General features: G+C 42.5%; 1 protein-coding gene and 1 long non-coding RNA gene across 2 annotated transcripts in view; both read right to left on the bottom strand.

Moving 5' to 3' along the window:
- Nucleotides 1–11,204, bottom strand: part of LOC118407954 — a 31,260-nt gene extending 20,056 nt beyond the window's left edge. Inside the window, exon 1 of the mRNA XM_035808541.1 lies at nucleotides 11,040–11,204. The gene's annotated coding sequence lies outside the window, so the exon portion shown is untranslated. The remainder of the gene's footprint in view (nucleotides 1–11,039) is intronic.
- A 3,187-nt stretch (nucleotides 11,205–14,391) lies between these two features.
- Nucleotides 14,392–16,023, bottom strand: LOC118407953. Its single transcript, XR_004830224.1, has 2 exons — nucleotides 15,921–16,023; nucleotides 14,392–15,592 (listed from the first exon to the last, which is right to left on the bottom strand). It is a non-coding gene; the product is annotated as an uncharacterized LOC118407953 (long non-coding RNA).
- Nucleotides 16,024–16,528: the final 505 nt, after the last annotated feature.

Raw genomic sequence — 16,528 nt, forward strand, 5'->3', positions numbered from 1 at the left:
CGTGAGGGTCCCTTTTCACTCAGGCCAGCTGACCGGGTGGGTCTGTGTGTTCAGCTGGGCTGGACAAACAACGCCACGGCTCGTTGGGAACGATTTTCGAGACTCGTTTTCTCGGATCCTTTATACGCCTTGTGGGTAGCCTGTACTACAGGTTAGGATGGGAGGGATTTGCCCTTGGCATCAATGCCCTGTCCCTGGCCCCCTCTCCACTAGACGGCGATCGCGCTGCGCTCTCACTGCGATCTAAATAGGATATCTACAAAACGTAAAAGTGTGACTAAGAACACAACAAAATTCACAAAGTTAAAAAAGATTCGTTTCTTTTTCTGTACAATTCGTTGAGTGATCTGTAAAATTCAATTCGGCGAGAGCGCCGTCCTAGTGGAAAGGGGGTATCGTATCAGGAGCGATTTCCGAGACTCGTGTTCTCCGCTCCCTTGTACGCCTTACGGGTAGTCTGTGCTACAGGTTAGGATGGGAGGTAGTTGCCCTTATACTAGGTTAATAGCCTTCTACGTTAACAAATGATATATGGACATAGCAAAAAGAAAGACACAAACTTGCCCCGATAGCAGCATCGCGGCTTAACGGTTTTCACAACACATGAGCGAATGTTGACTTAAGTTTCCGTGAAGGGTGTTCGAGATTGTACGACTCGTTGAACCCCGAGGACTACCTATTCAAACCTGCACAACCGGGCAGTGGTGGCTGATGCATGTACCTGCAACCCCTCTCCCCCCTTGTCATACATATAAGTATAGCAATGCACCTTGGCAAACAGGCAAAGGATTGTATTGACGGCTATGCACGCTTTAAGTCTATAGTCCTGGTTAACTGAGGCCACGTCAAATCTGATTGAAGTCTTCACTCGAGTCAACACATAACTTCGTTCGTAACCTATGGACATACATGTTTGTTACTGTGAACTAGCATTCACTTTTGGTATAAATCCAGAGATAGCTACCTGGTAAGCAACCCCCTCCCACCGAAAGCAAATATCTTACTTAGTAAAGTATGGTAATAAAGCTGACTAACAGGCAGAGGCCTATATGGACGTCGTGTCGACAGGTTGGCGTCACAAAACTGAGACGACACCATACCTTATCAAAGTTTTTACTTGAGCTAACGCATAACTTCAGTCGCCACTTAAGAACAAATGCGCCTCTTTACGGCGCGGTCACACCCCTTGTACGATGTTTGATGTCGCGGAGCTTTTAAGGAAGTTTTCACGGATTCTAAGATAAGGATATTTGACACGGATTTATGATAGCATTTTCGATAAAAATACAGCTGAATTTTGTACTACATTTGCATGACTATTCCAAGAATGACATCAGTTTGCAATCGTACGACACTCCTACGACATTTGTGACTGGGCCCTTACTTACTGAGAACTCCCATTCGCTTTGGGCATAGATAAAGAGATAACGTAACATACCTGATATTAGCAAATGCTGCGATGCAACCACCCACAGGATTGTCTATCACCACCTTACGCACTAACCAAGTCCTACAATATAAAACACAAAGTCTCCTTCACACAGCACGGGGTCTTGATAGCTTGACATCATCTCCTTGTGATGACTGGAGTGATTCTCTAAGACCACCTTTAAGAGTGGCCCTGAAAGGCTTAAGAACCGCCAGTAAAAACATCCCTGAGGACCTTTGTGTGCAGAGAAAACAGAGAGAACTGGAGCAGAAGTTTGTGGGTTTTGCTGTCAAAACTTTGGAGAGGTCAATTGGGGTTTAAAGTGTTTAGCGACTCAGAGGCTTTCAAACTGATTACTTCTTTTTTCCATGAAAATTTCTTATGCTATTTTCTTAAATAAAAATTTCGAGGTCCTTTCTTCTGAAAATCAGAGAGTAAAAGTTTCTCATGTAGTATCAGACTAAATAGGAATAATTCATGATTTTCACTTGAAATGCTGATACTTCTGTTTGTTTTACAAGGCAGCCAGTGATCTCTGTTAGCTTTTGTTCCCCGCTATCTTCATTTGATACCTTTGACGCCGGTTTTCTTTCTGTTTCAAAATGACTGACGTTTCAAAACGATTGAGGCCTAAGATAGGTATTATTTCGCAATCAAAATGGCTATTAGACCTATACCTTTACAGCTCTAAGTGATAGCTAGTGATCTTTGTTAGTTTTCCTTCCAACACTGCCTCGCAGGCTGGATTTCTTTCTCTGTGGGAGGTTGGTTAGAAGACTAGGAAAGGCGTTGGTTGATAAGAATAGCAGTTATTAACTAGCCTTATTTTTTCGACGATTTTGTCGTTTGGGTCTAAAAAGGACTCCAGTCAAACTGTAGATCGACCATACCGAGGTTTGGGGGGTCCCGACTTAAGCCTCGCCTCTAAGCCAATCAGCGCGCCTTTGTCCTGACGTGACCCCCGACCTAGAACGTGCACGAGTGGCGGAGATACAGACTCTGAGGACACCTTAACACGGCAGGTAAGAAAGGCAGGATTAAGACGTCGGCCCCCGCGACGCGAAGATGTCTATCACCCTTTCAAGAAGCTGTCCAAGAAGTCGAACACGAACAGAAATCCTTTATAGAATGTCCGTGTTTCTTTGCGCCGTGTTTGCCACTTTCTTTGATGGCCCTGTCAAACCGCTAGTACAGTAACAAGGAAACTACAATGACTTCGTTCTCCTTGGCCAACTTGTAAATTAGACGCTGGTACCTATGTATTGTATGAATTTAGTCATAGCAGTTACATTAGTGTCACAAGAATGTTAACCCGCTATGTTCTCTGTCAACCTGTCAGAACGGCAACTTGACTTAAGTCACAAAAGGTTCATTCTTCTTTACTAACAGTTGAACTTGTTCAATAGAAGCCGATACATTAAGGCTATTAAACCTTTTATGTTGGCTTGCTTCCAGTTATAGCTTGTATAGCAGTGTCACAGAATTGTTAACACGTCATGTTATCTGTCAACCTGTCAGAACGTCAATACTTAAGCTACGAAAGGTTCATTCTTCTTTGCCAACTTGTTCAATAGAAGCTGGTACCTTAAGCTTTTACATTGGTTTGCTTGTTAGCTTGCTCCAGTGTAGGGTCCTGAACATACGCAACAGAATGGCTCATCACTGATTCTACAGGCACACACGTCTTCTAAAATTTACTTCCTTGTGTTCCTTATGAAAACATCACACCACTGGTACTAACGTCTCCCTGTAGAGCTGTAAATGGAACAGCTTCTCCCAAATGAAAGTGTACTAGTATAGTGTACAACACACTGTCGAATGTCAAATCCTACGTACAAAAGATTCTTTCTCTGTAAAAATCACGTAAAACCAACCTGAAATCACGTAGGGTCGGGTCCTGAACACACGCAACAGAACGGTCTACATGTATATACAAAACTTCCTTATGTTCCTCAGGAAAACGTCATACCACAGCACTGGTACTAACGTATCCCTGTAGAGCCATGAATTGAACAGATTGTCCTGAATGAAAGTGTACTCATGTTTACCGGAAACACCTGTTCACACGCCCAGCCGGACCTGCCGCTGGTAATCCTGGGAAAGTGGCCGGACAACTTTCCTCCATCCGACTCATCCGCTCTGATTGCCACTAATTGCGCACAGCTGAGCTTTCAGGAGTTAAGTAATCTTCGAGAATAGGTTTTTTATTTGCTGTAAGTCAGACGAGGACAATGTGGCACTTATTCTACAGTGTCACATACAAAGGACAAACAGAAGGTACAGGTAGTGTTCTGAGGCCGTAGTGACAGAGGGTTGTTATCTCCTGTGTCTCGAGCAGTAGAGGCACAGAGTAGGTGTTTGGTGCAGCATTTGTTTGGTGTCTTGTTGTAGGCCTATTAAGTACGATGTTTTTCTCAAGAGGCAATACGAGACATCTGTTTGGTAAGTAGCGTCAATGGGGGGTATTAAATTTTGTTTTTTTCCAAAAGCCACAGTCTAAAGATGTGTGTAGAGAACTAGTCTCTTTCTATCATACTCTTACAGAGTTGGAGCGAAAACAAAGCCCGTCCTCCAGTATTTCTCATCATACATTATGTCCTTTCCACATAAACATAGATATTTCAGTTTCAGTCCTACAAGTTGGTAAACGTATACAGGAGACCCACTGTTCTATGCTTTTAAACAGCAAAACGTTATGTTGGTGTCACTTCACTTGGTACCTGGAATCTTAATTCATTAGAACTCCTCAAATCAAAGCAACAACTTTAAAAGTGGTGAAGTGTTTCATTGTTAATAAATGACCATTACCCTGTATAACAACAGTCCCTAACAGTACGTGAACAGTCTTAAGGTGTGAACTATGCGCTAATCGCCTGTTCTACCTGAGTGACGCTGCGTAAAACTAGGGCGTAATTACTGGTATCACCTGGTGATGACATACAAACGTGTATAAACAACAGGTAAGCCTTAAACACAGGTGTTATCCCAGCTTAACACCTGCGTGGTGATGAGGGCGCAACCAGATGTTTTAGAGATTTGAAACTTTAGTTTATTGCAGAATGCTTCAGACATAAGTCAATGATAATAGGTAAATCTTATGCAAACATTTTGGATTACTAGTCGATTTTGGATGCAAATACTAGTTATCTTTAAAAAGTTACGTGGCCACGTTAACATGAATCTGTGACACAGTCTGTCCTTTTTCAATCTTCTCAATCACTCCCTGAGTGCTTGCTAGAATTATCTCTAAAGTCGTAAACATCCTTTCTACATTTTTACTTGCAATTAGCCCTCGAGCTTGGGGTCATAAGCTTTAATCAAGTCTCTGACTGTGTAGAAATGCTCCGGACAGTACATCGGAAGATGTTATCTTTCCCGAAGAGCAGTTTGTCCTATGTTGTTATCTGAATGACCGTGTTTGTGTGCAATTTGGAACAAACATGGCGGACGTCACCCGGGGGACGTTCTGTTACCGGGGCAACCGAACCGTGGTGACGTCACGAATTCCTACACTGGTCCAAATGTTTATGTTTGACCCATTCATTTTATGGGGAGACAAAAGATCATTTCTAAATACACAACACGAGTCGGTACAAGTAAGAAGGATGTGTTTCTACCAAACATATGCAAACCATAAGCAAACACCTATTATAGTAAGTGCTTAGATACCAACGTTAGAACATCCATAGGGATGACCAAAACTTCTTCAGTATGAGCTTACAGTAGACGTTTTTCGCGAATGAAGACGACGAGGAATTTCCTTTATTCTTAAAATGTAAATGCCGGATTTTTGTGTTCAGTTGGTTTTCTTGCTCCTCATGAAGGCAATTATTGAGGTATTTAGCTTTGGGTTTCGTCGAGGGTCTGCGAAATTAAAGTTAAAACTGTAGCAAAACATATGAAAAGTTCCTTAACTCACTCTGTTGTATTTGATGTACAGTCACCAACATAATCGAGGCTGGCTAGCGAAGTATGTATTTGAACATCAAGGAAGACCAACTGTTGTCGGATCTGTGTTATGTTTTGTGTCTTGTGTCACATTCAACTTTTTCGAAGTGGATACGTTTCATGCAAATAACGGCTATATCATAGAGGCAATTAAAGACAAATCGAAAATATTACAGAAAAGGCGACAAACGCTGAGAATCTTGTAAGATAACGAAACAAAGAGCAGAATGTACGAACCGATGGCGAAGTGTGGCGGGAATTTGGTTGGTTTCCTCATCACTGATGACGTCCGCTGATCATGAAGATGGCTAATTAACTAATTATCAACTAAACTAATTGACAAAACTACCGAGTCGTCAACTGTGTCAGGAAATTGACAGCTTTTCTAAGACTTAAAACTCGTAAAAATGAAATAAACCAAAGATTTCGTTGACTTGAGTAAGAGAAAGAAAGCAAACTGTGTCAAGAGCAGTGGCCTTGGTATTCAGTCGTGTGTGTTCTAAAGCTCGTTCCCAGAGCAGTATATCATCCGGGTCCTTTCTCCCGGTTACGTATTGAGGTCAGGCTGGTTGACTCAGCCGTTTTCCTGATAAACCCCGGTTATTAATGTCATATTAACCCGCTGGGGGTCACAGGGCGGTCATTATAAGGGCGTTAAAGACCACTCCCTGGTTACTAATGTCCCCCCAAGGTCACACAGCGGTCATTATCCGGGCATTATGGAACGATAATCACCCGGATATTGACTCCGTGTCTCAGAACGTCAGAGAATGATTCCAGTTATTAATCTTACATTGCATGGCGACCGTCAAGCAGGGGTAATTATTAGACCATCAAAACGTAATTGACCTAAACTGATTGTACTCACGATATAGCCCTGACCTTCTATTACAGAACTGAGGATTGATATAAGACACAGCAAACTGAATGGTTCAAGTTGTAGCTTAAGTAGTACGTTTGTTTGTTTATTTGTATCACAGTAACCATTAAGCCACCTTTAAGCGTTACGTACAAGGTATGTACATTAGGTACAAGCTGTGTAAGACCGCACTGGGATAGATCCCTACCATTTTCGATAAGTGGTGGGCTCTTTTATGGATCTCGAGTTGTCGCTCTCCTCATACACAAGACGTCCAGCTTTGTATTCCATCCGAGAGGACGTCTCTAATCAAAGCTAGGTACTAATTTTCACCCGAGTAGATGTGTTACGTATACAGTTTTCCAACCCTGTAGAGGACACACCTGCGTACCTGCGTTACCTGTAACGTTACCTGTAAACGCCAGGTGAGCGCCGGTCACGGCAGGCATGTATGTTAAGATAAACGCGCCACTTGAATGTCAACCTGGCGCCAAGACTTCAGCTGTTGGTGTTTGAGCTCAGTTATACATACAAACACTGTGAACTTGAGGTTATCTATTGTAAGAATCGTGTTTCAGGTCCCATAGCGTCTTATACTTCAAGGGTTTATACTTGATCGATGTCTGTTTGCTTTTAGTTTGTTTGTCGTGTTCTGTCTTAATGATTTATTGCCCCAATGGTTGTTCTTGAGTAACAGTATCAAGGCCTAGTCCTTCGGAATTATTAAGTCAAAAGCTGAGGGACTACATTGTCTCTTTTCAAAGACCACCAATCAAATAGATAAGGGCTGATTCTAGGGAATGAAAAGTTCCAATTTCCTTTCTACATTCGACCAGTCCTGGTTAAGCCAAGACCACCAGGCCACAATTGTCTTAATTTCATGACTGACATCCGCATTGATTTTTGTTCTAAAAACATGTGGCCACAAGACCCAATAGCATCCCTGGTCAATCCGAATTAGATTATTGAAATGAAATACAGTGCTACTGGAGGTGAACGAAGACAAACCAATGATAGACGATATAGTTACCGTGGCCTGCATACAACTGGCAGCCCTGACCACAAATCTGGTTTATCATAAGCCATATCCCGGGTAACCTGGACTACAGACTGTTTAACTTCATCAAACACACTTTTCACACCACTTACACTATTTGTACTTTCATACGTGAATACGTTCTGTGACCTTGTGCAAGACGTGTACACAAACATGGCTTCATCAAGGTGAGGAACAAAGGAGCCGACAGAACAGGTATGAGCAGGTGGGACACTCGTATAGAACACCTTACATCTTAAGAGTCATCATCATCAGCTTTTGCTTTCTTAGAACAAAGCAAAAATCATACAAACAACATACCGATCGCCTGCTGAGTACCACGCTTATGCCCGGGCTAGAGAGTTGGACAAACGTCGTCCAACGGAGCTGTCAATCATCCAAGCCTGACCAGAACGTACATGCCCAAATATAATGGCTAATGGAATAGGATAATCGTAAGGCATTATCCCACGTACCACTGGGGACCCCTATCACTTTAAACAGCATTATAGTGGGATTTAAGCATATAGAATCGGATAATCTCGGCTAATGTTTAGGAAATGCTCTGCAAAGAACAATCGTTTAGAAGATACAACACGTTTACCACGTGTCACCATGTCCGATCACACAGTACGATAGTAACCTACCAGTTGTCAAAAGTCGTCCAACGTAACTGTCAATCATCCAAGTCTGACTAGAACGTACATGCGCAAATATAATGATTAATGGGGTAGGATAATCGCGAAGCATTATCCCACGTACCACTGGGGCCCTCATCAGCTTAAGCAGCATTATAGTGGGGATTAAGCATATAAAATCGGATGATCTCGGCTAATGTTTAGGAAATGCTCTGCAAAGAACAATTGTTTAGAAGATAAAACACGCTTACCACGTGTCACCACGCCCGGTCATACAGTGAGATAGTAACCTACCAGTTCCTATACTGAAGGTGTGAAACTTCTTGCTGAGGATCTGTTGACATGGACTGTGATTTCCTGTATATGTCTGTGTGCACCTACTAGTAGGGAGTTAGATATCAGGGAGAGAGAATGTGTGAATGAGAGAGGAGAGAGAAAGAGAGTATGCGTGCGTGTGTGTAAACTTGCGTATGTTTGTGTTTGTGAGAGAGGGAAAAAGAGAGAGGTGAGATAGGGGAAGAAGGAGAGAGGAGGGAGAGGGGAGAGACACACAGAGAAAATAAAAGAATATGTTCTTGGCACCCGTCTGTCTCGGAAGACAATGGTAGGCGTTTTAAGGTGAATGAGGGGTGTGCACTTCCTACTCCACCCTCTCGTCCACTGGCGCACTAAGTCCTACAGGGGCAACTGTGTGCAACGTGTAAGACGGCCCCAGCAGATGCAGGTTCGTTGTTTGGAGTATATAGTTAGAGAGAAATCGGCGATGAGAAGAAAGTGAGAAAAGGATTGAATCGAGGCCGGAGAGACACGAAGAAGGATGTGTGCTGCAAGGATCCATGGCAACAGTGCGTAAATGATATGGCATGATCTGAGGTGTGTGCCATGTTGAACTGCTATGCTCTAAGTGTCGATCCCCATACTTAAGGGATATATATCACAGTTAACGTGCCTTGTCAAGTAATCCATGCTCATCACATGATCGCCACAGGCAGTCAGCTACGTCATACAGACAGCGGTCTCCTGGTGGTTGGCATGGTAACGGTACAAACTCTGACATTTCTGTTGCTGTGGAACTAAGCAGTGTACATCCAGATAGGTGTCTGAGGATACGACTGTTCAAAATATCTGAGAACGCTATTTAGGGAGCATTGTGATAATGACCCATATGTTAACAGTAAAAGGGACTGCTCTACATTGTCTACATTCAGTTGCATCAGTTGTGTCTACCAAAGTCTAAATTGTTCTGATGAATCATGGTTTTAACGCACGATAAGCCACGATAAAGCACTACATATGGAGCCAAAGTTTGATTCTTAGGATAATGTTAAGTACAGTGCACTCCCGTTGATATTGAATTACAGTTTGTATGTTGGAATGAGCGTACTGGGTTATATACCACGTTCTAAGATAAGAGACAAAATGTTGTTGTAACTAACCATGGCATTTCCACGGAGCTACAAGAGTGGCGTACCATAACCTGCACGGTTTATTAATGGTTTCCTACATTCCGACATTGACTTAATTTTCCACACCTATGCCCGCATTAATCAAATAATATATCCGCCCATCGGTGTAACACACCGGGTTCGCAGGCACGCGGCGGTTGCTTGTTATGTAACAATTTACGATGACCTGCCACACGTAAGATCTGAAAATCTGACTTCAAGCGTTCTTTAAAACTACCACAATAACAGTAATTTAAAAGGAATAACAGTTCCTACTCAACAATAGAACCAAGGCGGAACTTTAAGCACCTCAGTTCTGCACTGATTAAACTTAAAGTCATACTTGTTGCTATTCTTTAGACATTTGCTTTGTCGTTTTTTGCGGGGCTGGAACGAGACACTAATGTTGCTGTCTAGTATATGTTAGAAAGTTTGTCTTTTTGTGCATTGCGAACATTCAGAACTTTATTTTGTTAGCATCTTTCAACGTCAAATCTTTACAGCAGTACACATCTCAGGGTTACAGTCGTTGGACGTTACCTTAAGAGACATATCTTATAACAGAATGTTCTAACTCTTTAAATACATACATGTACTGTCAGTCACATATCCTGACACAACTATGATCAACCAACGGGCTTTTCAGAATCAAATGTTTACTGGGTACACTTCAAGTCAGCAGCGAAAGAAGATACCTTTCCTGAACTTAATTGACATTCCTAGGACATCAGAACACTTGACGCAGAGAAGACCCTACCTTCAGGGTTGCACACCGTGCGTAGCGTGACAGTGCAACACGCCAGACACACTACATCATTACATAGGCATGTCATAACATCCGCAGTAACTGACAACAAGGGCAGTTGTAGAATAAGGTGTTAGGCCACTGTTACTCGATTGGGAAAAAAATCAGCGAAGAAAAGTACAGGGAAAGTACATCCAGGCCTGTATAAATATTCACCTTCCATAGAGACCGCCTGACCGATGTGCCTACTTGTTGGTGGTCCCTTGGATAATTTTCCACACTAAGTGTGATTTACACAAGCATTTTCATAATCCTGCATGCCTATAGTGACCACCTGTCCATATAGAACAGATTTTATAGGTCCCCAAGTGGTCTCCTTGGGCGGGTTTGACTGTAATAGGCTACGTATACGTACGTAAAGGGCCATTTTGTGCAACATTGCTTCGCACAAGCTTGTCAAAACATTGAAAGAACCAAACAACGGGGGCGTCTTCAAAGTACGTCATTAGATCCGTGTCATTTAATCTGTCAAACCCGGTTCAGAAAGAATGAACACCCTGCTGTACACCCGAGCAAATATTTGTGTTTTTGCTGGCCTGAAGCGTAGTTTGAGTAATTTTGCAGTAGAATGCACCCTCTGTTTTAAACACCTACCCCCAAATCGTCCAACTCGACCTAAGACACAATGAAGCTTCGCGAATAAACAAGGAAATGTGAAAAATAAGTTTTAAAACGAGCCACACAATCCCAACATTTCCCCATTCATGTGAAAGCCAGTGATTTAAATGAGAAGCTTCGAGGATTTAATTGAGGAATGGTAATTCTTAATACTGTAGGTTTCCCTGCATAGCTACACATACACATATGCCAATTGAAAGCATGCAGTACACATTTGTGACAGTGACAATGTATCTAGCGAACGACACAACATGAACTTACCTGTTTGCTACAGGTGTGCAAGATGACCAGGTGTGACAGGTGAGTCTCAGGTGTTCCCAGGTGGCTTCAGGTGAGCATCTTTATCCAACACGAGGTATCTTAAGCCGCTGTCCACCGCTCCGACTAGTCCTTAATAGCTGTCAATAAAACGTGCTAATCGAGAGAAAGTAGTGACTGGTGGCAAGGTGGGGATGTGTCAAGGGGTTTTTGGTATCCTTATCAGGACAAAAGGCAGGAAAAATGTTAAGCTCATTCCCTAACAAGAAGTGGGAATGCAATTCGCTATCTTTTAATGCAATTTTGTTTGTACAAAGTTGAACCAAAAGCAAAGTACATGACTATGACAATGTATCATGGGGTGGTTAAACGACATTGGGGTTTTGTAAACCCCTTTTATTACCGCCACCCGGTATCCGTGCGTGCGTAGCGACGGGGTCATAGGTCACCTGTGCGATAGTAAACCAATGAGACCAGAGATCAGCCGTGACGTCAAGCGCGCGCCCTCCCGGTGTGCGTAGATGATGATTAATGAGGAAATAACGTGTTGAGCGCTGTTTAAAATAGTCTCCTTAACAAAAGGGTCGTGTTCTGTTCAGGTAACTTAGATAAAGCGTTGTTAGCGTGAGTGAATGCCAAACAAAAATAACAGCAACATTTGGTAATAAATCTACCCAGGGAGGGACGGTGCTTACCGGAAGAGCGGGGCCGTATTTTGCACCAACACTCAGACTATGTTTACGGTAGTTGACCGCCAACAAACAGTAGAACAAAGCGCAGGTAAAACACACCTGTGTTCAATACAATCGCGCTATTAGTGGTGAGCAAGCCTCAATAAAAGTTGTATTGTTTCCGCTAGTAAAAACATAGATAAGGCGACAGGTAGAAAATACAAGAACGCCAGGTAAGCAAAAAGCTGGCATTTACTCAGCAATGGTCGCTTTATAAGGGGACAAAGTCTGTCGGGATAGAATTTGATCTTTCGACTTGTGATCCTTTGACGTGTGTTAAGAAGAAAGGTTCACTCAATTACTTTCAGACACAACAAATGATAGAATAAACTGTATCCCAGTTCAGAGGACAATGCAGCCACTTGCAAAGTAGATTACACCCTAAGTTGATGGGATATCTGTCAGAATGGCAATTAGCGATAACAAAGAGATAACAACAACAGCAAAGCGCTGCCGTTTATTCTTTTCCCTTAAAGGTACCTGTCCTTGGATCTACAACAGACTTAAGCATTGAAATCTGGATTACGCACTGCGTCTGGGAGGTAAAAGGTAGTTCTTTAGCCTTTTTGAGGCAGTAGGAGCAGTCGGTTGCAATTGTTACCTAACTTAACTGTGTCTTTAGCACTATATTGGAAGTTGGAGCCCATCCCTCTTCTTCCGCCGCCTTTTACCTCCCCAACCGAAGTCAGGTACTCATTCTTACACCTGGGTTCAGTAAAAAAAAGTCGTGGTAAGTCCCTTTCCCAAGGGCACAAAGTTGGTGCATGAGAAGATTCGAACCCAGGACCTCTGGATTCTGGGACAATCACCCTGCCGTCACACAACACCTTGTGTACACGTAGGAAGTGCAATTTCCAGGCTGAAGATTCATACTAGAACATTGATGACTAGTAGACTTAATTTTTCTCGGAATTTTTAGTGCTTTGCTCACATAAAGCCCATCCCATACTCTGCTTCCCTATAGTTAACTTTCTACGCGTGCCGTCTGTGGCCCCAGGCACGCGAGTTCCGTCGCACCAGTGACGCTATCACCACCGACCCGCTTCGCCTGAAGAATGCGCACCAAGAACCGTTCGCATTCCTCCTTTAAGTGCATTTGATCACCAGCGTCTTGAGTGTTTAAGTGTCTGGCTGACAGAATGGTTGGAGAGGAAGTGCTTTCACTTTTACCGATGCAGCTCACCAGTCGGGTCAGTGCTTGAGCCAGGTGTTGCGACAAATTTTCTTACTCTTTGTGTGTTTTGTCGTCTTCTAAGTCATACTTTTACGTATTAAGCAATATCTAAATCCTAAAAAAATCGGAAAAAATTACAAAACAGTGACGCAGCGAACGAATCCCGCAGTGACGCAAGCTCGACGCAAGTGCAGTGAGAGCGCACCTTTAGAGTTAGGGTTAGGGCAAGGATTAGGGATAAGTTTGGGGTTAGGGTTACGACTTGGTTTAGGGCTAGAGTTGGGGTCAGCCTCCGCAGCGCGACCCCTCCTCGCAAAACCCGCCCAGACGCCTGCATAAAATGTAACAAAACCTACGAGTGTGACGAACCTTTCTCACTAAAGGTACACTCCAAACCCCAAGCATTGTTTGGAGCAGAAAATGGTAGGGGGATAAATTTGGCTTGACACCGGGACGACTCTCTCGGAGCGCGCTGATGCTGAACCGTTCGGCACGCAATAAGGCTGTTGGCGGCACATTCTGTCGGCGCTGTTCTGTTTGTTGCGGACTTGATAAGATCAAGGCGTTATTTGATGTTTGCATGCATTTTAAGGGTTTCACCATGCGTAGTTTGTTTTTCTGCAATTGAAATGGGAATATACATCAGAAAGAAGACTTTCTGGTAAGGACGCAACGATGTTCCTTACAGGCATAAATAAAAAATCGACGATTTCATATCTCCGTAGATATAAGCAAGAAACATACAGTACCAAGAGGACTGTGAGGCTAAATAAGAGTTCTAAACTAGAACTACGCGGCTCTTGATGTCTTACTGACGGAGCTGTGGTGCGAAAGATGTCGGTTAGCTGAGGAATTAATCTCATATCCACTCTACTTTATACCAAACTCAGTGCCACCGTAAGGGATGAACGAGATAAAACTTTAGAAGACCGTAACACAGATGAAAGCATGCTCTTTTAAGTTTAAAATCCCGTGCGCTCAGCAACAGGTTGAAATGTCGGTTAGCTGAGGAATGAATTTCGAATCCACTGTAATTTATACCAAAGCACCGTACACCGTCAGGGGAAAACGCCCTTCCCTGGGTAATAGACGTAATACAGACGAAAGCATGCTCTTTAAAATCCCGTGCGCTCAGCAACAAGTTGAAATGAAGCTCTATCCTTGATGCCTAACACCCACCGACAATACAAACCCGCAGGCTAGGTTTGCGTCCTGCAAGTGGCAGATCTTATCTGTCCTTTAAGTCGTGCATTGTTCTCCTTGGCTCGTTCTGACACGGTTAGCGCCCGGCGTGCCTTCAAGGCTTGTTCTGGCCACTTAAGAAGTAATCTTCGGAGATCAGGCCGTTACTTAAATATATTACGTCTGGTCCTGGTGTTATTGTGAACACAAAACCGCAATTCACAGGCAATCTTTTAGGTAAAAATGACAAAAGACAGGATTAGACGAAAGTGGCTTTTGCAAAGACTTCTTGAAGGTAAGTAATTTTAGCGGATGAAGGCAAGATATCCATAGCTCAGGTGTTATTGTTACTGCATAAAACACACGCCGATAATAGTCTTAACGTAAATTACAGATGGAAACGGAAGCGATGTTTATAGTGTTGCCAGACAGCAGACGAAATACAATTGTCGAGGTATTGTCTGTTACATTGCGTATGAATGTGTGTTTGAGTGTGTCACGATGGATGTATAAATGTATGATATGTGGGTGGGCGGGCACGCGTATGCACTTACGAAAGAGATGGACAAATTAAAATTAACTTAATTTTAAGGAGCGATTCAACTGGAAGGTACTAGATAAAATCAACATATTGTATTTTGTTTAAGCTGTAAAAATTCCTGGATGTGTCAGTGCTGTTTTCATTCGCCCTTTACATACAACATTCAGAAAAAGTATCAAAACCTTCCATTCGACATTTTTCATGGTCATAGTAATAAACAGGACAAATATCTATTGTGAAGCATTTTCATAAAAATCGTGATTTCACACATGAAACAAACTAAAACAGTAACCAATATGGTGAACTAATAATGACTACGTGAGGTACGAGAGGCTCTCGTTCCCAGAGCACCACAGCTGCCTCTCGCCTGGAGAGTGGTACACACTAAACGCTGACGTCACACAAAATTACGTAGAGAAGCACAGATAGTTTTAAAAACCTTTACAATACATAGATATAGAAAAATTACAAACGCAATTAAATGCTAAAATCTTATCCTACATTTAAAAGGAAAAGGTGGAAATCTTGGCGAGCAAAGTGACCATTAAAAGGTAAGGTAAGGTCAAGGTCACTTTGAGTTGACCTTCGTTTTGGAATGTTCAATGCTAAATTACGAAATTGTAAATAAGTACCTCAGCCTTAGACAAGGATGTTTACATCTAGAACATGTCAACATCAACAAGAACAACAACAAAACAGTAACATTTTGTCCGCACTTAAACATTGTAGATTGTGACTTATCTAAATAAAGCTAAAAACGGGCACATTTCGAGGTAAAATCGTGGAGTGTGTCGCGTCACTGCTCTTTGAGCCGTTTCCATGGTGACCACAGAACCTGATGATGAATGAAAAAGTCCTACTTCTGCTGCATGTTTTATGTACAAAATGATGACGTCACCACTTGATGACGATTCCGTTATCTGCGTATCTGTGAAGTACAAGGTCATAACCATTATGAATGTCACCAATTACATATGTCCGTTGTCAGAAAACTACAACATCCACCTAACGTTAACTTGTTAATCATAAAACCGCAAAATATGTAACGTTAACTAAACTTTGTTTAACACTGTTGAATTTTGGGTACAGTTTTAGAAAATTTAAAGTTCAGTTTTAAAGAATATTCGGTACAATTTTGATCAAAATCCAACACAGGGCTAATTCATTCATAATCCAGTGGCTACATAGTTATGACATGCAAAAAACACCGTTCAACCAGAAAAAAAAGAAGGAAAGTTGTTAGCAGCGCCCCCTACCCGTTTGTTGCAGTACGGCCCTCCCCTGCCCGGGCGGCAGTAGCACCGGTTGGGACCCACGCACCTTCCGCCGTACAGACATCTCCGCTTACACACCGCTGGGGAGGGAAGAAAGGAATGAATAAATGAATGTATGAATAGATAAAAAATAAACATATAACATATATATATACACGAATGTTTATACCGTAGAACCAATAGTGTAAATGACATGCCAGACCCGATATGTTGATTTATTCATACCTATAGATATCCATATATGTGTGTTTAGTTGTACAGTAACTGTAAGTAGTTGTTATACATGTAGACCTTACGAAAGTCGCTGTCGTGTCAATAAAGATTTATGAATAACGGAAGATAACGCCAAGAGTTGCACAGTTGAAAACCTAGTTATCTACTTTTATGCATCACCCCTAAAAGTCGACAGAAAAGTAGACTGACTGGCATGATTCTTTGTACACCGTATACATATCCGTAGGCATAGTTGTAATTTCCTGTTACAAAGTCATGATTTCTTTCGATGCCCTTGTACTCAAGGTAAGAGGTCAAAGCAAGGTAATAGGTCAAAGGTTGGTTATCATGCCTGTAGCGGCCTAGCCCTAGCTCCG

This window comes from Branchiostoma floridae, unplaced genomic scaffold, assembly GCF_000003815.2.
Source record: "Branchiostoma floridae strain S238N-H82 unplaced genomic scaffold, Bfl_VNyyK Sc7u5tJ_1501, whole genome shotgun sequence".
NCBI lineage: Eukaryota > Metazoa > Chordata > Leptocardii > Amphioxiformes > Branchiostomatidae > Branchiostoma > Branchiostoma floridae.